Genomic DNA, 21053 nt, shown 5'->3' on the forward strand with positions numbered 1-21053 from the left:
CCCAAGAATTGTATGCAAAATATAGGCCAATATTGTTATTTTTGGTTTAAAATCCTTGGGTTTTGCTAAATATTACAGTGATGACTATTTTATAACTTATAAATCAAATATAAAGGCTGTACCTTTGACAAACCAATAATTTCTACACAAAAGCCCAAAATCAAGAATGCGTGCTATAGTTTTACACGTAGTTGAATGCGTATTCGACCTCATATACAACTATTTGTGCAGCGATAGAGACATTTTGGATTCAGTATAAAGCCGAATAGCTGTAAATACCCATTTGGAGGGATGATATCGATTGTTTCAGAACATTTAATTATTGCAAATAATTCGTGCACATTCACTTCTATAATATACATTTCAAATGAGTGCTCAAGAATGTTCTCAATTTTTAGAAGGACCAATGGAATGGTACCAAGATTTTCAAACGCCGTTTACTCAGAACAGCAATTCGGCACTCTGCCATGTTCATAACGATATGTTTGGTGCTTCTCATATCTTGAAATGACAAGAAGGTATGACCCCCCCGAGTGGTGTCAAATGAAAGAGAAAAAGTAAAGAATATAATCTAATAATTTTCGGGGGGGGTGGCACTCATCATAAGACTCGGGTCAATATTCCTATTTTGGGTTCTTTTTATATCTAGATTTCCCAAGAATGTATCACCTTCGGGTGAAAGTGGTATACCACAATACAATGCCAAAGCCCCATTGTTCAGCTGTGGTGCTGTAACCGCTCTAGATTGGTATACTTTGAGCATTGTTCTGGAATAAGCCTACATCTCATAGTTCAAATCAAAATGGTTGAGATTTGGGCAAAAATCAGGCTTTTCGCTGCAAATTTCGTTCAGAAAAGCTCTCTGTGTTTATATTTGGAGTGGCATATTTCAGTGAAATCCGTGTTTCAATACTGACACACCGGCTTTTTAGCTAAGTAGCTGATTATTGAAGCGCTATGAAACAATCGTTGCTGTGCGAGTTGTCATGCAGAGCCGAGCATTCGTATGTCCTGAATAACATGATACGGTGCGTCGATACTCGCATGTGACGCACTAACTACGCATGCGCTGTTTTCTACTGACCTGATACAGCGCGTTTGGACGCACTGAGGGGTATCATACGAGAAATATCATGTCAGTAAATTGGGGCGCTTATCCATTGAAATCACGGGAAACTACTTGATGGTATGACACAATTTTATCTACAATCCTGGAAAAAAGTCCTTGGAACACTTTAGGCATCTTTAATGAAATGAAATCAAACGTGTAGTTCTAATGTGGATTATCAATATTGGGTATTAGAAGAAAGCTAGGCCTTCAATTAACACTTTTCCCTCCACTGTCCCCCATCGTTCAATGTCGCGACCCTTTGGACTCCCCCAGACAACCAATGAAAAACCCGCCTCTGGGGAATCCCGTAGATTGGTGCATACCTACTTAGGTACATCAGTTAGGCTCTACTGCATGTTACTTTCTGGGATCCCAGCGGTGTGTACGATCATCTGGTCTGGAGTTCATGTTGACGCAGCAGCTTTAGAGACTACAATGGATCGAGTCATATGAAATTAAAATCAACACACGGCCCGGGCACACCACACGGCATCTGTTGATTTTGTTTACATAACATTCCTGTCACTGGTTTTCAGTTTTATTTAGCAGTTTCAAAGTTCGCAGACAAATATTTTACGAGTGACAGTGTTCACAGAATATTGTCAGAGTTGCAGGAAAGTGGTATTAGAGATTTAGGATGTTTTAAAATATTTGCCCCTTCTTTATTTTTTTCTGCGACCTTGAATTTTTTCTGGGAACGCCGGTACCACGATACCGTGGATTTCGTTGCCCTGCTTGGAGACACACTGAAAACATTTGTACGTCTCAACATTGCACGGGGGAGTGGGGGATTCATTTTCTGAGACTTTCAAGGCTTTTTGCGAGGATCGAAAGAAAAAAAAAACATCCAAGAATGCAACAGTGTTATTACTTATTTAGGGGATGTAAAATCATCTATGGTATAAGTTATCTTCCCCCCTGCGTGGCGCCATCGTGCGGCTGAGCCTGTCCATGCATTGCATCGATCCTTCGTGTGTCGTGGCAGTTTCTGCTTCTTTTGGGAAAATTTTATCTTCATACGTTGGCAGATTTGCTCTCTTTTTTTCATTCAAATTGGTGTAAGTTGGGGAAATAAAATCGCTTCGTGCCGTATGGGGTATCAAAATACGCAGAACAAAATTTACCATCTATTTAATTACTTAATTTTGGGATTTACTTTTAATGTATTGCTTTTGTTTTGAGCGCAGAATAATATAACATGTATAACTATCTAGAGTCTGTTATTTCCAATGACGTTCGCAATTACATCCGGACCGATCGATTGATTGATTGATCGATCGATCGATTGCTTGATTGATTGAGTGATTGATTGATTGATTGATTGATTGATTGATTGATTGATTGATTGATTGATTGATTCATGATCATCCCGGATATTTACGAGCTTTTACGACTACTCATTTAGTTCACTGCTATCGGTCGTGTCGCACTTTCTATCCATTTGCGTTCCTGCTTTTTTCTCCTCATTGTTGCTTTCACGTTTATGTTACCTGTTTTCCCTATCATTCTTACACTGTTTTACTTTTTCACTCTTGTATCTTCCTTAGTTGTTAAATTGTCTTTGTGGCTTTGATAAATTGCTATCTGAAGATGACACGGTTCTTATGTATATTGAAAACAAAACGATTCCTTGCCTGCTTTTGTTCTCTATTATATAAACAGTAACATAATAAGGCACAGATAAGATTGACGACCTTTTTGGCATGAATGTCCTACTTCCTAGCGACCACTCTAGGCCTACTAATCATTGTTCCTTTTGGGCATATATCCTTGTCAAAACAACTGTCAATCTATCTGGTCAATCTTTAAACCCTCACATTTATTGGCTTAGATTGTATAGAATGAAACTTGATCACGTATCCAGATATGTCACGTGAGCCAAACTTTTATAATGAAATATTTGCCCACTCCTTGGCATTTAAAATGCCCAACATATATATATGTCAGGTTATTTTATTAAAATTTGGCCAAGAGTCGCTCCAATATTTTTTTTTCTACACACATTTCTATATGTTTTGTAAGCATTTGTATTTTTAAGTTTTCCTTAGTTAAAAAGTAGGAAACTTTTATTATGAAACAAAACGACATCGGATCACCCTCCTTTAAAACTTAACTCGTCTCGACGTCATCAGTAGACTAAGCATGGGACTTTTGAGCTCAACTCGTATAGAGATGATGTACAGGCTATACACATCGATAACAATGCCAGAGGACTATTTGTTTTGGTTTTGTTTGAAATGAAATTTGACGTATAAATGACATGTAGATGCCTAAGGGGTACACAGCTAAAGGACAAAGGTAGTTGTATGAACAGTCGTTCACAGCTCACAGGCACATGGACTCCGTGTGCCTGGGAGCTGTGAACGACTGTAGCAGTCATTGGTACAACAAATTTGACAGATTAACAAGAAATATACTTCAAATCAATTCATACATTTTCTCGTATATATATGGATTGTTAGCCCTTTCATTTTGGATTTGCAATAGATACTAGTTTATGTATGAAGGTGTCATAATTTTTGCAATTTCATGTGATAAATATTCATTAAGGCGTGGGGTATGGGCAAACTTGAAGTACAGGTATCTGCAGAGGGGAAGCAACGAGTTACCCCCAAATCACTGCGGCAGGTAGTCACTGGGCCGCCAAGTGCGAATATCTATTTATTTTTGAAGGTTCGTGTTTGTTTTAAATTTTGGGGCGTTTTTCCAAAATTTGATATTTTTGGTGATATTTCAAAAAAGCGACATGCCAAAGACAACTCTTTGGGCACATAGTTTGTTATAGTTATTACAGTTCTTTTCCACATACCTGCAATTTGGCGTTTTCAATTCGTTTTAAGCTTATCATGAAATTAACGCGAATATATAGTCACGTTGCTTTTAGAATTCTTACCTGATCGTCGGCTTTTGCAGGCTACAGAATGCAGATTGGCTCACGATAGATGTCGTAATCCTCTATGTGGGTCACGTGATGATAAAATTACTTTGAATTCCTTGTAACAACATACAAATTTGCGTCTGGAAACCGGGTCTGGAACTGATTTTGGGACAGCCGTATCAAATCTCATAAAAAGGCCACGACTGGCGAGTATGTGTTTATGTTTCCTGCACGAAAGCTTGCGTCAACATCTATACTATACTTCTTTGGAAACGTTGACCTTTGACCATTCTTTGTAAATGCCCTGCCTTGACCTTGATATGTAGACTTGAGTGTTTACAGTAAAAGCATCCACTTCACTGAGGTTTTTAACACCTGGTCAGTAGATAATCCTACAGGGATACAGTCAGCATGATCAGTAGTTTCACATGGTGTGTGAGCATGGTGAAAGACCCATTATTGATTAGGCGCGGATATTAAAGGCACAAGTCCTTTTACGTGCATAGCAGACAATTATAATAGAATGTTTGGAGATTTCTAACTAAAATACTAACTGCATTCATTATGTATTTATCTATTCATTCAGGCCTATGCCTATTTATTTATTTACTGACTTATTTATTTATTTATTTGGTAGATAAGTAAGAAATTAGTAATATTCCATGACTCATCTGTTTATTATTGATTGTTGATAACTCAAAACTTGATTGATTGGTCTATTGATAATCATTTCACATTATATTCCTAGTTTATAGGCCCTATGGAACGTCTATTAATTTTGAATAGCATCGTACATTAGATAAATAAGCCTATCAGTATAGATTTATTCTATTCAGCAATATCAAGGATTACTATCAAACTTCTCACAGCTTCTCAGTTTGCTTAGTGGTAACGCATTGAGTTTTATAAAAGTGAGGTCCCGGGTTCGATTCCCACCTCTGCCTTTTTTTTCAAGGCTAAGAAAAAATGCAATTTCTGAACTGCAAACTTATTTGGCGAGCGATCTGAACTGGTCCTTTTCTGGTGGCTGTGTCTGTTACAGGCACACTCCCTCTGCATCCAAACCAGGTTCACGCTCATTACACCTCCCTTAAAGGCTTGTTCGGTTTAACAATCATCAAAATTCAAATTTTGGCACTTTTTTTAGTGTCATACAACTAACATAGCCTGCTAGTGGTTAAGTCGTGTATTACATGAATCTGTAATTTCTCTAGTTTTTTAGTTTCCATTTATGAGAATGAGAAGTTCCTATAAAGTGTAACATAAGTCAGTAATTCGAAATCTTGAGGCACATTTTCTTTTACTGTCCCATACGTATCGAGTGCCACAATATATTAGCTGATACTTTCTACAATATGTCAATTTCGTAATTCTAAATAAATTAGTCTACGGATACTTTGATTCATTTATTATTCTCGACAAGCTCTGGGATCAAACATCATATGGAACCGTGATGATATACTTGAATAATTTATTTTGATACGATAGTTCGTTATAAAATAATACAAAAATTATCAAAGACTTAGGCTGCTATGTGTGCAATGCATTGCTCTTACATCATAATAAAAAAAATATAAAAAATGTAGATATTTATATAGCGCTTTATGCCGTAAACAGCCTCAAAGCACTTTACATTTATTCCGCCGTCATTAGAATATGTCGGAACCACGTTTGCAGCCTACAAGTGGCGCATGGCCCATCAGTTCAACGACTGTGACTATCCCTAACAGCTTCCCATTGCACCTGGGTGGGGTGAGGCAAGCGAGGCAAAGCGCCTTGCCCAAGGGCGCAACACGGTGGTGGGACGGGGAATCGAACCCACGCACTTCGAGCAAGCTCTCGGATTATGAGTCCAAGGCCGTAACCATTGTGAGCCACCGTGCCCTCAAATGTGCTTTTAGATGGTTTTATTTGGGAGTTCTTAAGTTATTTTTGTTATTACTTCCGTGGTCCAGGTACGCCCTGATGATCGTGTAAAAGTGGTGAGGTCTCCTCCCCTTCAACGCGCCGACGAAACAATGAGTAAACCGTCTTGTTGTCAACACCGTTGCGACGGGAATGATACTCACCTCTGCGTTTACGCTCGTGTACGCGGCGCAGTGTAAAACAAAATATCACTAGATCGGGGTGTTTTTTAATTGAAACATGGCAGCAGCAGCACGTGATCGATCTTCATTATGATTATTACATTAACTTTCGCGTAGACCTGGTTAAAAGTGCGTATATATTGTTTATTCTAGTCCTTAGGCAATACTTTGAAGCATTATAACAGATGAGTGAGAAGGTTATATGTAAAAATTATAGTTAAATTAGGAAGACTTTATCACCAAGGGGGTGTTCCGTGGCACCAGTGAGTTTGTTTTTCTTTTTATAAGATACATTTGAATTGCATTTGTTACGTGACGTACTGACTCAAGGCCAAAATCACCTTTTACACAAATTCACACGAATGCACAGCACAAATACACTGTTTGATTAAGCTAACTAAATCTAAGTCTTTAATTGAAAATAAAATATTATTAGTACAATATGACAACAAATGTACATATAAAAATAATCGCACAATCACAATTTTAACTACTCAGTACTTAACCAGCAGTCTTCTTCTTGATGATTGTCTTGTTCATTTACACTGTTCGTGACGGTTGATATATATCCTGTTGTTCACTTGTCCTGCGAAAATCAGCGAAGTCCATTGTACACTGCTTTCTCCAAACTCTTAACTCTTTTCTCCGAACATTTATCTCCCTGTGCTGCTTTCTCCAAAAATGGTGTTTCTTTCACTAATCACTCTTTCTCCAGTAAACAGGCTTCTTCCTGCACTGCTCCACTGTATTTGACAGATGTGTTGTTTTATAAACCAGACTCCAGCAAATCGACACAAGAACTTTAATCCTTTAATGAGGAAGAGCACATTCGTGTACTCAAAATCTCCTTCGGTGCTGTATTAAAATAGCACGTTATTGGCTATGCAAATTGGTTAAAATGTACTTCTTTTTTGAAACACGAAGACCAGCACATTGATAGAGAGTTTACAACCTCTCATGACATTCTGCAATTTTATACATATACAATCTATTAATAGACCATTCTGTCATTCCCTTCCTGGGGGATTTCCTAAAACGATGCTATATAGAGAAGTTCCAGAATAGTGGAGTTTTCCCGGATTATTAATAACTCTGATTGACTTTACTGTAACCAAAGGGGTTTCCCCTGAAAAATGCCATAACATAAAAACTCTTGGTTTTCCCCTTTCTCATATCTCTCATGAAATACTTTCAGCTTGTAAACATCACACATTTGGCAAGTCCTCTGATTGCCTGACTTTTAATAAACATTTTCACGAACACATCAAAAGTAATGAGAATCTGCTATTAATTCCCAAATTATTTAATAATTACTTATAGAGCTATCAAATAATTACGGTACGACATGTATCTTTATTGCATCATAGCATTAAATCACGCGCTATACAGACTTAAACAAATTGAAATCAGTTACGTGATTTAACGAAAGTACACCTGATGAGCCATAAACGTTTAAATGCTGAAGAAAAAAATGAGTTTTAAACAAGGAAAGAAGCTTAATTACGCATCATACGCTGGAACATAGAAACATTCAAACATTACAAACTGGCGCACGAGATCAAATTAATGATGCTTAATCATTATTTTTAACATACCAGCATACAGGGGAAAGAAGAATCAGGCATCGCACACTACCATAATTCAACATGAAATTACAACGGAAACATAACATGCATAGGCAGATATATCAGAGTAAAACTCCGGACATGCCTGCCTCGGGGACTTGAACCTCAGACCTCTCGTTTGCGGGACGAGCGCTCTAACCACTGAGCTACACAGACTGTTGCTGAGTCATGACTCGAGTCTGGTACTTATGGATATGAGCAGTGAGGGTAAACAATACAAACAACACATAGCACACCAGTGTACGAGATCAATTGATGATACTTACCCGCCAGCCAAATATATTTTTCTAGGATCTATGCTGGAACATAGAAACATTCAAACATTACAAACTTCGAGTAGTCGATACCCTATTAGTCATGTATATTATCCCATACCCGATCTGTGGTACATGTGTTGAAAGTTAAAACCCAGCAAATACAAAAATGTTTTTATATATAAATGTGTTATAAACGGGTATTGGTTTTGTCCAAAACGTTTTGATAACATTTAAATGTCGGGTTATACAAATGTCATGAAAACATTTTTAAAACGTATTATATAAAAAAACCACTATAACATCATTTTTTTTAAATGTTGTCAAAATGTTATTATAAAATGTTTTTTCAGGAACAGTTTTGCAATATATTTTGACAAGATTTATATATCAGAATGTTTTCACAAAGTTTTTGAATGTTATAAAACGTTTTATATCCTTTATGTACCCTTTGCTGTGAATTCGTTCCACAACTTTATAACATGCTTTGGAATACCCGATTCTCCGTGGAAGTAAACATGGCTAATGAACCAATGTTATAAAGTTTTGGAACAACTTCTCAGCAAATACAAACGTTTTACAGTAAGCATTTAAACGTCGGGTTACATAAACGTCATGAAAATATTTTTAAAACGTATTATATGAAAAAAACACCAAAACAACATTTTCAAAATGTTATTGTAAAATGTTTTGGAACATCCGGCTCTTCGTGAAAGTAACATTGGTTAAACATGGACCAAGTTGATCTAGGTTATGCGAAAAGAGCTGATTTATCCTTTAGTTAAGAGCGCTGTGAACTACGAAAGGCAATAAACATGATAAAGCACTAGCCCTCTTTCTCTGCTAAACTAAAGGCAAACTTATAAATGATGTTATCCACAAGTTGTGCTCAAAGTAAATACTTCGGCAAACATGGTATAGGAGTCATACTCTTTTATTTGGCAACATTATAAGGCATATTTATTCAAAGAGAGCTAGTGGATTGTATCAAAAATGAACAATTTTAAATTAAATTGACTTGCCCACTTTGTACCACGATTAGAAAATGATGTTGAGTCGATTTAATGGTATAAATACCCACATTTCACGCCGTATACTTTAATTTGCAATCTCCTTATTATATTACCATCAAAATTACTCATTCAACAGCCTGCATATTACATTCTGGTGAAAACAACATGTTACTTAATGAACCCGAGACAAGGTGTTACATTCAAGGAGTCGACCTACTTATGTAATGGCAGTACCTCTGGTCCTACTTAATTTACGGTTATTTTTGTATGTTGCAACTTCCATAAGGAGCCAAAACCCACGGTACTTAGATATCCGAGTTGTAACCTTTTCTGAGACTGCTATTTTAGAATTAAGTCAATTTTTGACATAATTTACCAACTTGGTAACTATTCATATTTAGGCCACACCGGTACCGATTTCGATGTCTTTCAGAGGTTTTCAGAGTTTTTTTTTCTTAAAGCAATATACACCAGGCACAACAAGAAACTCGTCAGTTATAGTCATCCTTGCTGTTCAACAACCTGATAATGTTGGATAATTCTGAAATACATTCTGTAAATTGGAATTTGCTTTCTCATTTGACATCCTGTCCGTGAAAATCGAGCAAGAATTGACCAAGATATGCGCCTCAAAAAACAAAACAAAAAAAAACAAAAAAATCAAAAGTTGCGATTTTAACAATTCAATTGTGCCTGTTATACAGTCTGTGCTATATTGATTGGCCCGTGGACGGTGTGCTTGTGTGCAATACAAGGATGCGTTCCCATTGAAAATCGTTGAAATTGCAACTTTTGATTTTTGGGTTTGACGGTTTAGAGGCACATATCCAGGGCTGGATTTACCATAGGGCCAGATGGGCCCGGGCCCAGGGCCCCAAGTTTGGGGCCCCCAAAATTGCCATGTGCAGTGTGCATCTTCCATTTTAGCCGAAAAACGCCATGTTTTGGGCCAAAATAGGGTACAAAAATTGCGCACTGGCCCATTATATAGCAAAATTCAGCTTCAATTTGGGCTAAAAAAGTCCAATATGGAAATTCTTTGCCCGCTTCGCGCGCATATGTCATAGTTAAATCTAACAACTTGCCAACTTGAGTTCTTCTTCATAGTGCGTTTGGGGCCTCCAATTTTTGGCCTGGCCCAGGGCCCCCAAAAAGGTAAATCCGGCCCTGCACATATCTTGGTCAATTGTCGTTCGATTTTCCCGAACAGGGTGTTAGATGAGAAAGCAAAGTCCAATTAACAAAATGTATATTTCAGAATAATCCAGAATTATCAGGTTGTTGAACAGCAAGGATGACTATAACTGACGAGACTGGTGTACATGGACGCAATTCTAATTTGATAGAGCACAATCTCTTTTTTCTCTTTTCTTGTTTCTTCTTCTTCTTGATGTCTTGATGAAAGGCACACCTCAAAAAGCAATTGCTTTACTTGCTTTCCTTGATATTTGTTTTATGCAAAGGCCCCTAGAATTGTCAAACTTTTCTGCATGTTTTCCACTACTAGAAAGATAAAGGTTACAAGTTTTGAGGTCAGACCATTGCGAGTGTTTTTCTAGCTTCGTTATTTTGATCGCGAACAGGACACGGTACTTGAAGTTGCACTAAGTTGAGGAGCGTTGAAGAGTAAAACTCATTTGACCCATATTTTACACTTTTAAAGTCCGTCGTTTCTGCTTGGCTGGAGTGTTTGAAAAGGGTTCGTGTTATTACAAAGAGATCTGTGGTAGTCTTGAGTAATATTTTTGTTTTGATTCTTCACTCTCATATCTTTCATATCTCATATCAATGTTTTTACACACATCGACAAATAAAATAAACGGTATTATAGAGAGAGTGGGAGAGGGGCGGAAGAGGGGGAGAGGAAGAGAGAGAACAAATTGCTTTTCAAGGATAGGTCTGTACAAAACATTGTAGAGATATTTTAATTCTTAAACATAATTATATGATCCATATACTGCGCACAAAAAGTACCCGAACACTTAAAACCAAAGCAATAGCTTAAAGACACTAAATCTGATTTACCAAATGAAGTTATCAATAGATTAAGAATTTTGTTCTGTGTATTTTGATACCTCCTTCGGCACAATGCGATTTTATTCAAGTTATACCGATTTGAATAAAAAGAGAACATTTCAAAAGTGACCAAATTTACATGGTCACTTCTCTCGAAATACGCTAATAAACACGCCAGTGAGTGTTGATCTGTCACGTTATAACGAGTTAGAAAAGCCGGAAGGAATTCGGTATAACTTGGGGAAATAAAGCCGTAACAAATTTACCCATCTAATGATTACTTTATTGCGGTACTTTTATTATTGTGTCTTTAAGATATTGCTTTTGTTTTAAGGGTTCGGATAATTTTTGTGAACAGTACCCGGGCAGAGGAAACTTTACAAAGCTATGATATGATGATGATGATGATGATGATGATGATGATGATGATGATGATGATGAGGATGATGATGATGATGATGATGATGATGATTATGATGATGATGATGATGATGATGGTGGTGGTGGCGTTGGCGTTGGCGGTGCTGGTGGTGGTGGTGGTGGTGGTGGTTCTGATGCTGGTGATGGTGGTGGTGGTGTGGTGGTGGTGGTTGTGGTGGTAGTGGAGGTGGTTTTATGATGTTAAATATTATAGTATTACTGATGATTAAGATAATGTTATTGTTGTATGATGATGATGACCATGACGACGACGATAGAGCTGAAGATGAAGATATATATTATCCACACCTGGGTTAGATGCTTCAAGTCCATGGATGAATATTGACAGTGATTCAAATAATTATAATACCATCAACGATCAATATACATACTTCCAACTACATCCCAGCGGAACTCATAAGGTGGATTTAATTTCCTACAGATGACGTTTTTACATGACCTTATTCCCTTAAAGCAACAATGAGCTCCACATTATAGAAATGATTTCTTATCCCAGCGCACTGTCATGATATTACAGTATATAAATCTTAGCCTTTCACATTCTTTTGAAGAAAAAAACCCATAATAAATTGTCACAAATAGCACGTTTATCGAGTTTGTTTTAACTACTTTTTGTTTCCTTTCTCATTCCTGTCTTTCTTTAAGATTCTTCTTCCTGTTTTTACATTTCTTGTATTTCTTCTTATAGAATGTGCGGGTGGTCGTACTGGACATTTCTTATCACAAAATATGCAATATTCTAAGAATCTGTTAAACATTCTTAAACATTTAGCCAGTGGCGTAGCTAGGGGTGGGCAGGGTGGGCGACTCGCCCACCCTGAAAAAAATCTGGGGGGGGGGGCATTTTGGAGCGAGAAGGGAAAAAATAGAAAGGAAAGGGGGGAAAAGAAAAGAAAGAAGGGAAAAAGAAAGGAAAGAAGGAAAAAAGAAAGAAGGGGAAAGGGGAAATGAAAAAACAAAAGGGAAGCCTAAGAGGGATGGGGGAAGGAACAGGGAAGAGAAAAACAACAACTTGCATGTTTATTGTGGGGAAGCAATTCATGAACAGGGGGAAGGAGTGTAAGAAAGGGGAAGAATTTGAAGAATATGAAGAAGGACAGGGAATTTAAGGAAGTGATTTGAGGGGTAGTAATTTAAGTGAGTGTAATGGAAGGGGGAAGGAATGGGAGAAAGGAGGAAGAAAATTGAAGAATGTAAAGAAGGAGGAAAGAGAACGAAGGGTAGAAGGGGGAAATAATTTAGTGAATGTAATAGTGAATGTAACAACATGTTAAATCCACTCAAAAAAAATCAGTATTGTTTTATTGTATCATTGTTCTTACATTGTAAATTCATTTTTGTTTCCTTTCAGATATTCTAAAATCAAAAATGTATATTTTTTACATGGCAATATGTATGCAAGGAGGCTTCACCTAATGGTATAAAAATGCCCAAAATGCCCAAAACCCCCTAGACCCCCCACGCCAGTGGTTGCTCCGTTCGCTATGCTCGCTTCATTATATTTAATTATTAACTTGGGGAAAATATTTTGGAGCCTTGCCCACCCTGGCAAAGAGGGCTGGCTACGCCCCTGCATTTTAGCATGTGATGAAGCCTGTCTCATTAATGAACATAATTGTAACGGGTCGCTATATTCATTCTGAAAATATTCGTTCTGGAAACATTCTTTCATCTTTCTCTCTTTCTCAACTGCACACTTCAGCATTCGGGTTTTATTACTATTATTATTATTATCATTATTATTATTATTATTATTATTATTATTATTATTATTATTATTATTATTATTATTATTATTATTATTATTATTATTATGCTTATTATTATTATTATTATTATTATTATTATGCTTATTATTATTATTATTATTATTATTATTATTATTATTATATTATTATTATTATTATTATTATTATTATTATTATTATTATTATTATTATTATTATTATTATTATTATTATTATTATTATTATTATTATTATTATTATTGTGTCGAATAAGCAAAATCGCTGTTTTGATTAAAGCCATATTGTAACATTTCCATAAAAAAATAGTATTTCTTTTCCATAAAATGTCAGCCTTTACTGTCAGATGTTTTCCCTTTTAATTTGAGCCGAACAAAATAAAGGTAAAGCAAAGACAATTGAAATTAAATATCAGCGCCGATGTCACTATTGTGTGTCGCCAATGCGTCGCCAACTCCGTCGGCCGTGCTACGGCACAGTCCTTTGATGTGTGTATGGGCTTCCCGCAGTCCATCTACGTACTGTGTATCGAACATCGATTACCATTTCCATCGTAATAATTAAACGACGCGACGGGTCATGCATTGTAATTCAAAATTTCTGATTTTGGCATAAACATGTTAGTTTAATAAATTACATTACAATCGAGTAAAAAACATAATTTTTTGAAAAATATTGAAGGCGTCCTCCTCAGCAAATGTTACAATATGACTTTTGAAAATTCTGGTACCATTGCAACACTCATTCTAAACAAAATAGTGTGAGCACTTTAATAAGATCAGTTATTGGAAAAGTAATATAGTATAAGTTGGTGTTGGAATGTGTTCTTTATCTTTATTAGTCTAACATGCTTTCCAATAGTTTATCACTTATTGCCAATCGTTTGCATCACTATTATACATCTTCAACTCCCTCTTTTTTAAATCATCCACCCCTTCTCCCTCATGTTTTTCTGCAGAAAACGTTGATCACTTATTGCCAATCGCTTGTATCAATATTATACACCGTCAACATCACATCCGCTTATTTAAATCATCCACCCCTTCTCCGTCATATTTGTCTTCAGACATCTTGTTAAATCTAGATGTGAAACATTAATTATGATGGCTACTTGATTAAATACGTATATAATTTGATTGATTAACACTGAAAGAGAACGTGTCGAATTCAAATTCGCTTGTGTTATCTTCGTCAATGCAACTTAGGGAGTCTCCTATCTCTTACCGCGAACCTTCGCTGCAGGACTAATTCTTACAGGACATTAAATGTAGACAATCCAAGGTGTTGCAAAAACATCTCAATTGAAGAATGTGGTATACAACATTTCCCTCAGTAGGACACTGATTAAATATCTGATCCAATCTTAAAAGTTTATTAAAATTTAATAACTATTTTGAGATGGTCAGAAAGAGTCTTTCAAGGCAATACAGTACTCCAGTGCCAGTTATTATACGTGGCATAGTGATGTACAACATTCCCATACACGATCTCGGTCCGTGTTAAATAGCTATCGGTGAAGCATTTTTATAATTTTTACTCGCATCTTTGACGCCATTATTCCGTTCAAATCTGTTTTACAAACCCATCTGTTTCAATTGCGTAATTTCATAATCTCACTCATTTGATAATCTCTTTGTACTACATTGTTCAAGTTTCTGCTTTTGTATTGTTCTAAATTTATATTATATTATCTTTTGTATGGTAATGTTTCTAGTTTAAGCGCATTAGAGACGCCCCTGAATAAGTTTGACTCTATTTAACCGTAATGTTTTTAACTCCCGCCAAAAAGAGGACGTTATGTTGTTTAAGGCGGGTCAAATGGAAGTATGACAAAGTGTTTACACTTCAATATTGATACAAATAAAGCTGACACACTAAAGGAATTACATTGGTTCTACAAGTGTAAAGAATATCAAAAGGCTTGACAAGGTGTGTTATTTCCGCCTCATATGCACAATTTTTCTCGTGAGGGGGAAAACGCCCAAAAGTTACTTAACTCTAGAGCCGGGAGATGTATGAAAATATATATGCAATCATTAGCTTCCTTGATGGAGGCTTTCAAATCCAATATGTCGGCGAGTAGTACGCATTGCTCTGTTTGCTCAGTACATGCTGCGCAGGTACTGGAGTTGTCATGGCCTGGTGCATTCCTAACAGTTGATGAGATAGCAGTTACCTACGTGAGTCCTCAAGCAACTTGTGAGTGAGATGTCTGGCTGTCAGTAGCGACGTTAAACATAGACCAATATCACAATGCATCAGTCATGTTACGGCCAAGGAAGCACCCGACACATATGATGATGTATTAATGTGTTAGTTCGTCCCTCCGGTTAATATCCATTTTTTCTCTTTTACAAGACATTTGAAATTTAATGTGCCTTCTAAAGATTGTAGCTTTTACAGTCTATGTTTCATACAATTTAATAGTACCAATATTTATTAGTTGACAGCCATGTATATTTGAGACTTGGTGTAAGTATAATTGTGGCCTCAAGGGTACACGATATGTATTGTTGGCCGAAGCAGCTAAAAATCGATTTTCATTATCTTAATCAATATATTATTGAAAAATAACACTTTGATGTGTTGAAACAATTCATTCTACAAATCATATACTTTGAAAATTGTCTTGATTTATTGTTGTCATTGAGTTATATACGTTTTACAAAGCCCTCTTTACAATATAACTCAAAAACCACAGGACCTACAAAACTGTATCGCTATGAAATGATCAATGCAATTTTTGACAACGCTCACTACCATTCGCAAGATGCTGTGAACTACCAAATCACAACAGTTTAAAATAGTTGCTAACCTTAAATGTCGTCATTCATACATGCATACATGAGATTAAGTTCAAGTAACCGCACCAATAACCATATGTTAGTGACATATTTTACCGCACTGGCTATATCGATATTGCGGTTTGCATCTTTTCTTATCCAGGGCTTTTAGGTCCGTGTTACACCAATTGAACAAGCTTTCGTCAGATGTGGCTCTGACCTCATCACGATGATGAAAGGTTGACCATTTCACGCAGTAGCTGCACCAGTACTGTAGTTTTCACCCATTGACCGGCAGCAACGGTAATGTGATATCCGACGGCGCACCCGAATAAAAATCAGATGTTATGGAATCCCGTCGTGAACGCCTATCTACTTAAATATTTACCTGTTGTTGACACAGTGTTGCGTTGTCCGGGGCATGTCAGCAACTGCTAACTTGCTGGCAGTCAGCTTAAACCACCACCGGTGCGCTCATTCTTACACAACAAAATACCGTAAAACCCCGTCTACAAGCATACAGTGTGCTTCTGATGAAAGCTACATTAATCCAGTCGCCATTATGGAGTTTGAGCAAATAAATTACGGATCCAAGCATATACAAACAAGTATTATTTTAAGACCGATCTATTGTATTGGTATATTAACGCTTGCTTCGAATAATTAAGCTTTTATAAAAAAAACACTATTATATGCTTGTAGACGGGGTTTTACGGTAGACCTGCCACCTTACCCGGTGTAAAGGCCGCCCTCGGCCCAAGAGTGTGGATGAAGGGAAGGGATGGAATGCGACCCTAGCATAAGGTATATTGATTTTTATCTTGGCAGAATTCGAGAAGTGATTTCCTTGCATATTTAGGCAAAATTTGGTGATGATCAAATGTTTCTATGATTTCGTGGCAGAACAGAGCTTTCCCATTTCTTGAGGGCGTACTCACATAATGACATCTTGATGACATTTTATAGGGACTGCTGGTTCTTATTTTGGTATCAATGGATAGAGAAGACCCGTAGCTAAACAAAACTACCTACTGGAGGCGAGGGTTAAGTTTAGGCGTTACAAAGGTTAGCACGCGCTTATAGTGCAACGGAGACAAAATAAATATCAACACATATTGAATCGAAGTTTGCCGAGTGCATAGCAAAATTACCTGGACACAATTTTTGTTCTCCATGAGTCGGTACTCTGTGGTTCAATCCATGACACGTCTACGGCTCTACCGTATTGGAGTTTTCACATTGTAAATGGTAAATGAATCTATAAAATATTTTTGCAGAGGAGTTCAATAATTTATTACTGAGTGCAAAATTGATTATAACCCTGTATAGCCTCCTGAAAATAAGCAATTAATATTAGTTATTTATATCCGGCTTGAAATTAAAATACAATTGAAATTAATTGTAAGCATTCCTTTTAATCAGACATATATAGCCAATGTTAATGTCAATGTCAGCTTGCCTCTTGGAATATTGGATTTATTTTGTTGATGTGACTTTGAAAGTATTTTCTGACTCCTACTTCTCGTGGAGTATTGTGTTTGTCCTCATGGTAATGCTGTGTGACAAAACGGTGTAATATTTTGTTAAATATTATATCATCATCCGAGATATGTAATGTCTGTTTATGTATGTCAATCAAGTTGCGTTTTCATTTACTTTTTTCTTATATTCTATATTTGATCAATCTTTTTACAATTGTTTTTTTTTTTCATAACCCTTGACTTTAGATTGAATTATGCTAATATATGCTGCTAAAATACGCACGCTTTTCATCATTTTTATTTCTTTGCTGCACATCTTCTGGCCAATGCATCCCACGATATCTGGCTATTTCATGTGGTATAAAGAGATTTCTTTGTAGCTATCAGTCAAGCTATTCCGTAATGAAACTTATCAAAACTAAATTGCTTGTTGCTAACAAATAATGCTGCCCCGCGGGATAATATTTCGGCTTCTATTCGCAGTCTATTGAAACATCACACAAATCTCAATATGTTAAGACGTTGTAAATATAAATCATAACTGTAAATACAGGACATGCTGTATGTAATTATTTATCATGATACATTGAGCTCGCTGAATGCCCTCTGGGCATGTTTCTGACTGTATCAATTTTACCTTGTATTACAATATATCCAGGTATTTGTCTCACTTCGCCTTATAAGCTCCTGGGATACAACTGAGCGCAAAAAAGATATGAGCTCATGACTACTATTCATCACATGTCTTCGACATCTTACCTGTCGTCGTAGTTCAATTTAAGTTTACTTTATTTTTGAATTAAACATTGCGCTTTGGCGCAGCACAAAATTTACAGCTTCATCCCAAGATGTGCCAGACAAAAAAGTGTCAAGTTAGTAAAATCGGAACGTGTAATATGTGGACAAATAGAGCGTTAACAATGAATGATATAATCAATGGAGGTATGAATCTCATATGTTTAGGATACTTTAATTAAGCAAGGTATTGAGAGCATGGAGGAGACTTGAGATGAGAGGAGCTTTATTTTGGAGAGCTTAAACCCTACATGATTGTGTTCTTACTTTTATGAACGTAAGGCGGTAAATTGACGTGTATCTGTGATGACCGACCGCTAGTTTCAGTGGCGTAGCGTGGGTCATCCGATGGGGGGGCACCGACCATGATTGGGGGGCACCGTTCTGACGGGGGTCACAAGCCATTTTTTTTGGTAATTTTCCTATGGGATTTTCTAAATTCACTTTTAGTTCTCTATGAGTCACACCCAAATATGGCAGAGTCGGTACACTGTGGTTCAATCCATGGTAACTGAATCTATAAAACATTTTTGCAGAGGAGTTCAATAACTTTAATTATGCGAATATATGCTGCTTTTTCCTCCGATATACGTTTCTGTTTGCTGCTCCACAAAATACGCATGATTTTCATCATTTTTATTTCTTTGCTGCACATCTTCTGGTCAATGCATCCCACGATATCTGGCTATTTCATGTGGTATAAAGAGATTTCTTTGTAGCTATCAGTCAAGCTATTCCGTAATGAAACTTATCAAAACTAAATTGCTTGTTGCTAACAAATAATGCTGCCCGCGGGATAATATTTCGGCTTCTATTCGCAGTCTATTGAAACATCACACAAATCTCAATATGTTAAGACGTTGTAAATATAAATCATAACTGTAAATACAGGACATGCTGTATGTAATTATTTATCATGATACATTGAGCTCGCTGAATGCCCTCTGGGCATGTTTCTGACTGTATCAATTTTACCTTGTATTACAATATATCCAGGTATTTGTCTCACTTCGCCTTATAAGCTCCTGGGATACAACTGAGCGCAAAAAAAGATATGAGGTCATGACTACTATTCATCACATGTCTTCGACATCTTACCTGTCTTCGTAGTTCAATTTAAGCTTACTTTATTTTTGAATTAAACATTGCGCTTTGGCGCACCACACAATTTACAGCTTCATCCCAAGATGTGCCAGACTAAAAAGTGTCAAGTTAGCAAAATCGGAACGTGTAATATGTGGACAAATAGATCGTTAAAAATGAATGATATAATCAATGGAGGTATGAATCTCATGTGTTCAGGATACTTTAATTAAGCAAGGTTTTGAGAGCATGGAGGAGATTTATTTTGGAGATCGAGCTTATAACCCCTACATGATTGTGTTCTTATTTTTATGAACGTAAGGCGGTAAATTGACGTGTATCTTTGATGACTGACCGCTATTTTCAGTGGAGTAGCGTGGGTCATCCGATTGGGTGGGTGGTACCGACCATGATTGGGGGGCACCGGTTCTGATTGGGGGGCACAAGCCACTGTTTGGCAATTTTCCAATGGGATTTTCTAAATTTTGTAATCGATTGGTGCTCCCCCTCCCCCCCGTGCCCCTATGACGCTACGCCACTGGCTAGTTTGCTAGTCCGAAAAATGAAAAAGATTTGCCAGTCGTCAAATTAAGGCTATGTTTAGGGTTATGTTTAGGTTTGGGCTTAGAGTTAGGTTATGTTTAGGGTTATGTTAAGTGTTAGGGTTAGGGTACTATATAGCGAAATTTCGGACAAGCGACCCTTGTCGATAAGCGAACCATGGGAATGGCATACCCGACTTGGTACATTGTTGTCATGGTTGTGAAGGTGTAATCTAATCCAAATTAAATTATACAAATTGTGGCAAAGTTTTGAAATCTTGCTGATAAAAGTTACGTAATGGTACTGGTATGGCAAAGAATTCTTGCTACTTTTATTTATATTCATAAATTAACCAGCCTCTCCCACAACTCCCAAGATGTCCGTTCAGGACTGCTTATATAGAGTTGAATAATCTTTTAGGGCTCCTATTTAATGGAGATGGTACAAGCATTGATCCATTGTATTTTGAGAGAGCATGAAATAGCGCCCCCTATAAAACGTTCTTTGTTGTTTTGATTGCACCCTCAGCTCCTCCAAAATAAACATCTAAAAAAAAAAAGTAACTAACGCTAAAATACGTTGGAAGCAGAATTTATTTCTGCACATTTTGACACCTCATTTGTTGCAATTGACTAAATATTGACGTCACAGCGTACATTTAAATCAATGTAACCCAAGATTTGAAAGTTGCAGTAAATTGTATTGATTTTGTTGTATTCAGTATAATGGAAGGAAATCTGTGTGATGATATTTGAGTGTTTTTGTATTGTATGCAAGTGCAACTTTCAAATCTGGATCTCGCAACATTAAATTGACTGGTGTTTTATTGTTTTCTGGGCTATCGTATCAAATGAGGTGTCAAAATGAGCATAAATAAATTCTGCTTCCAACGCATTTTACAGATTTGTAATACAATAGTCCGTTTTTGAATAATGGCCATTATTGAAGAAGGGTTAGTTACTTTTTGAGGTGTTTATTTAGTTACATATATGTGACGTGTCATGTCAAAAGGAGACACTTTTGGGCAGGTTATCAATTTGGAGGTTTTTACATTTCGTACATTTAGAGATATTTTGCTTCACAATGCTTTTTTCCCCAATGCAATCGGACATTCCTAAGCGAAGATATTGAGTTCGTAAGTTACGGTATTATAAAATTGGAAATTGAGATATCGGCCTTTAAAAATATCATTGACAAT

This window comes from Amphiura filiformis, chromosome 15 (assembly GCF_039555335.1).
Source record: "Amphiura filiformis chromosome 15, Afil_fr2py, whole genome shotgun sequence".
NCBI classification, from domain to species: domain Eukaryota; kingdom Metazoa; phylum Echinodermata; class Ophiuroidea; order Amphilepidida; family Amphiuridae; genus Amphiura; species Amphiura filiformis.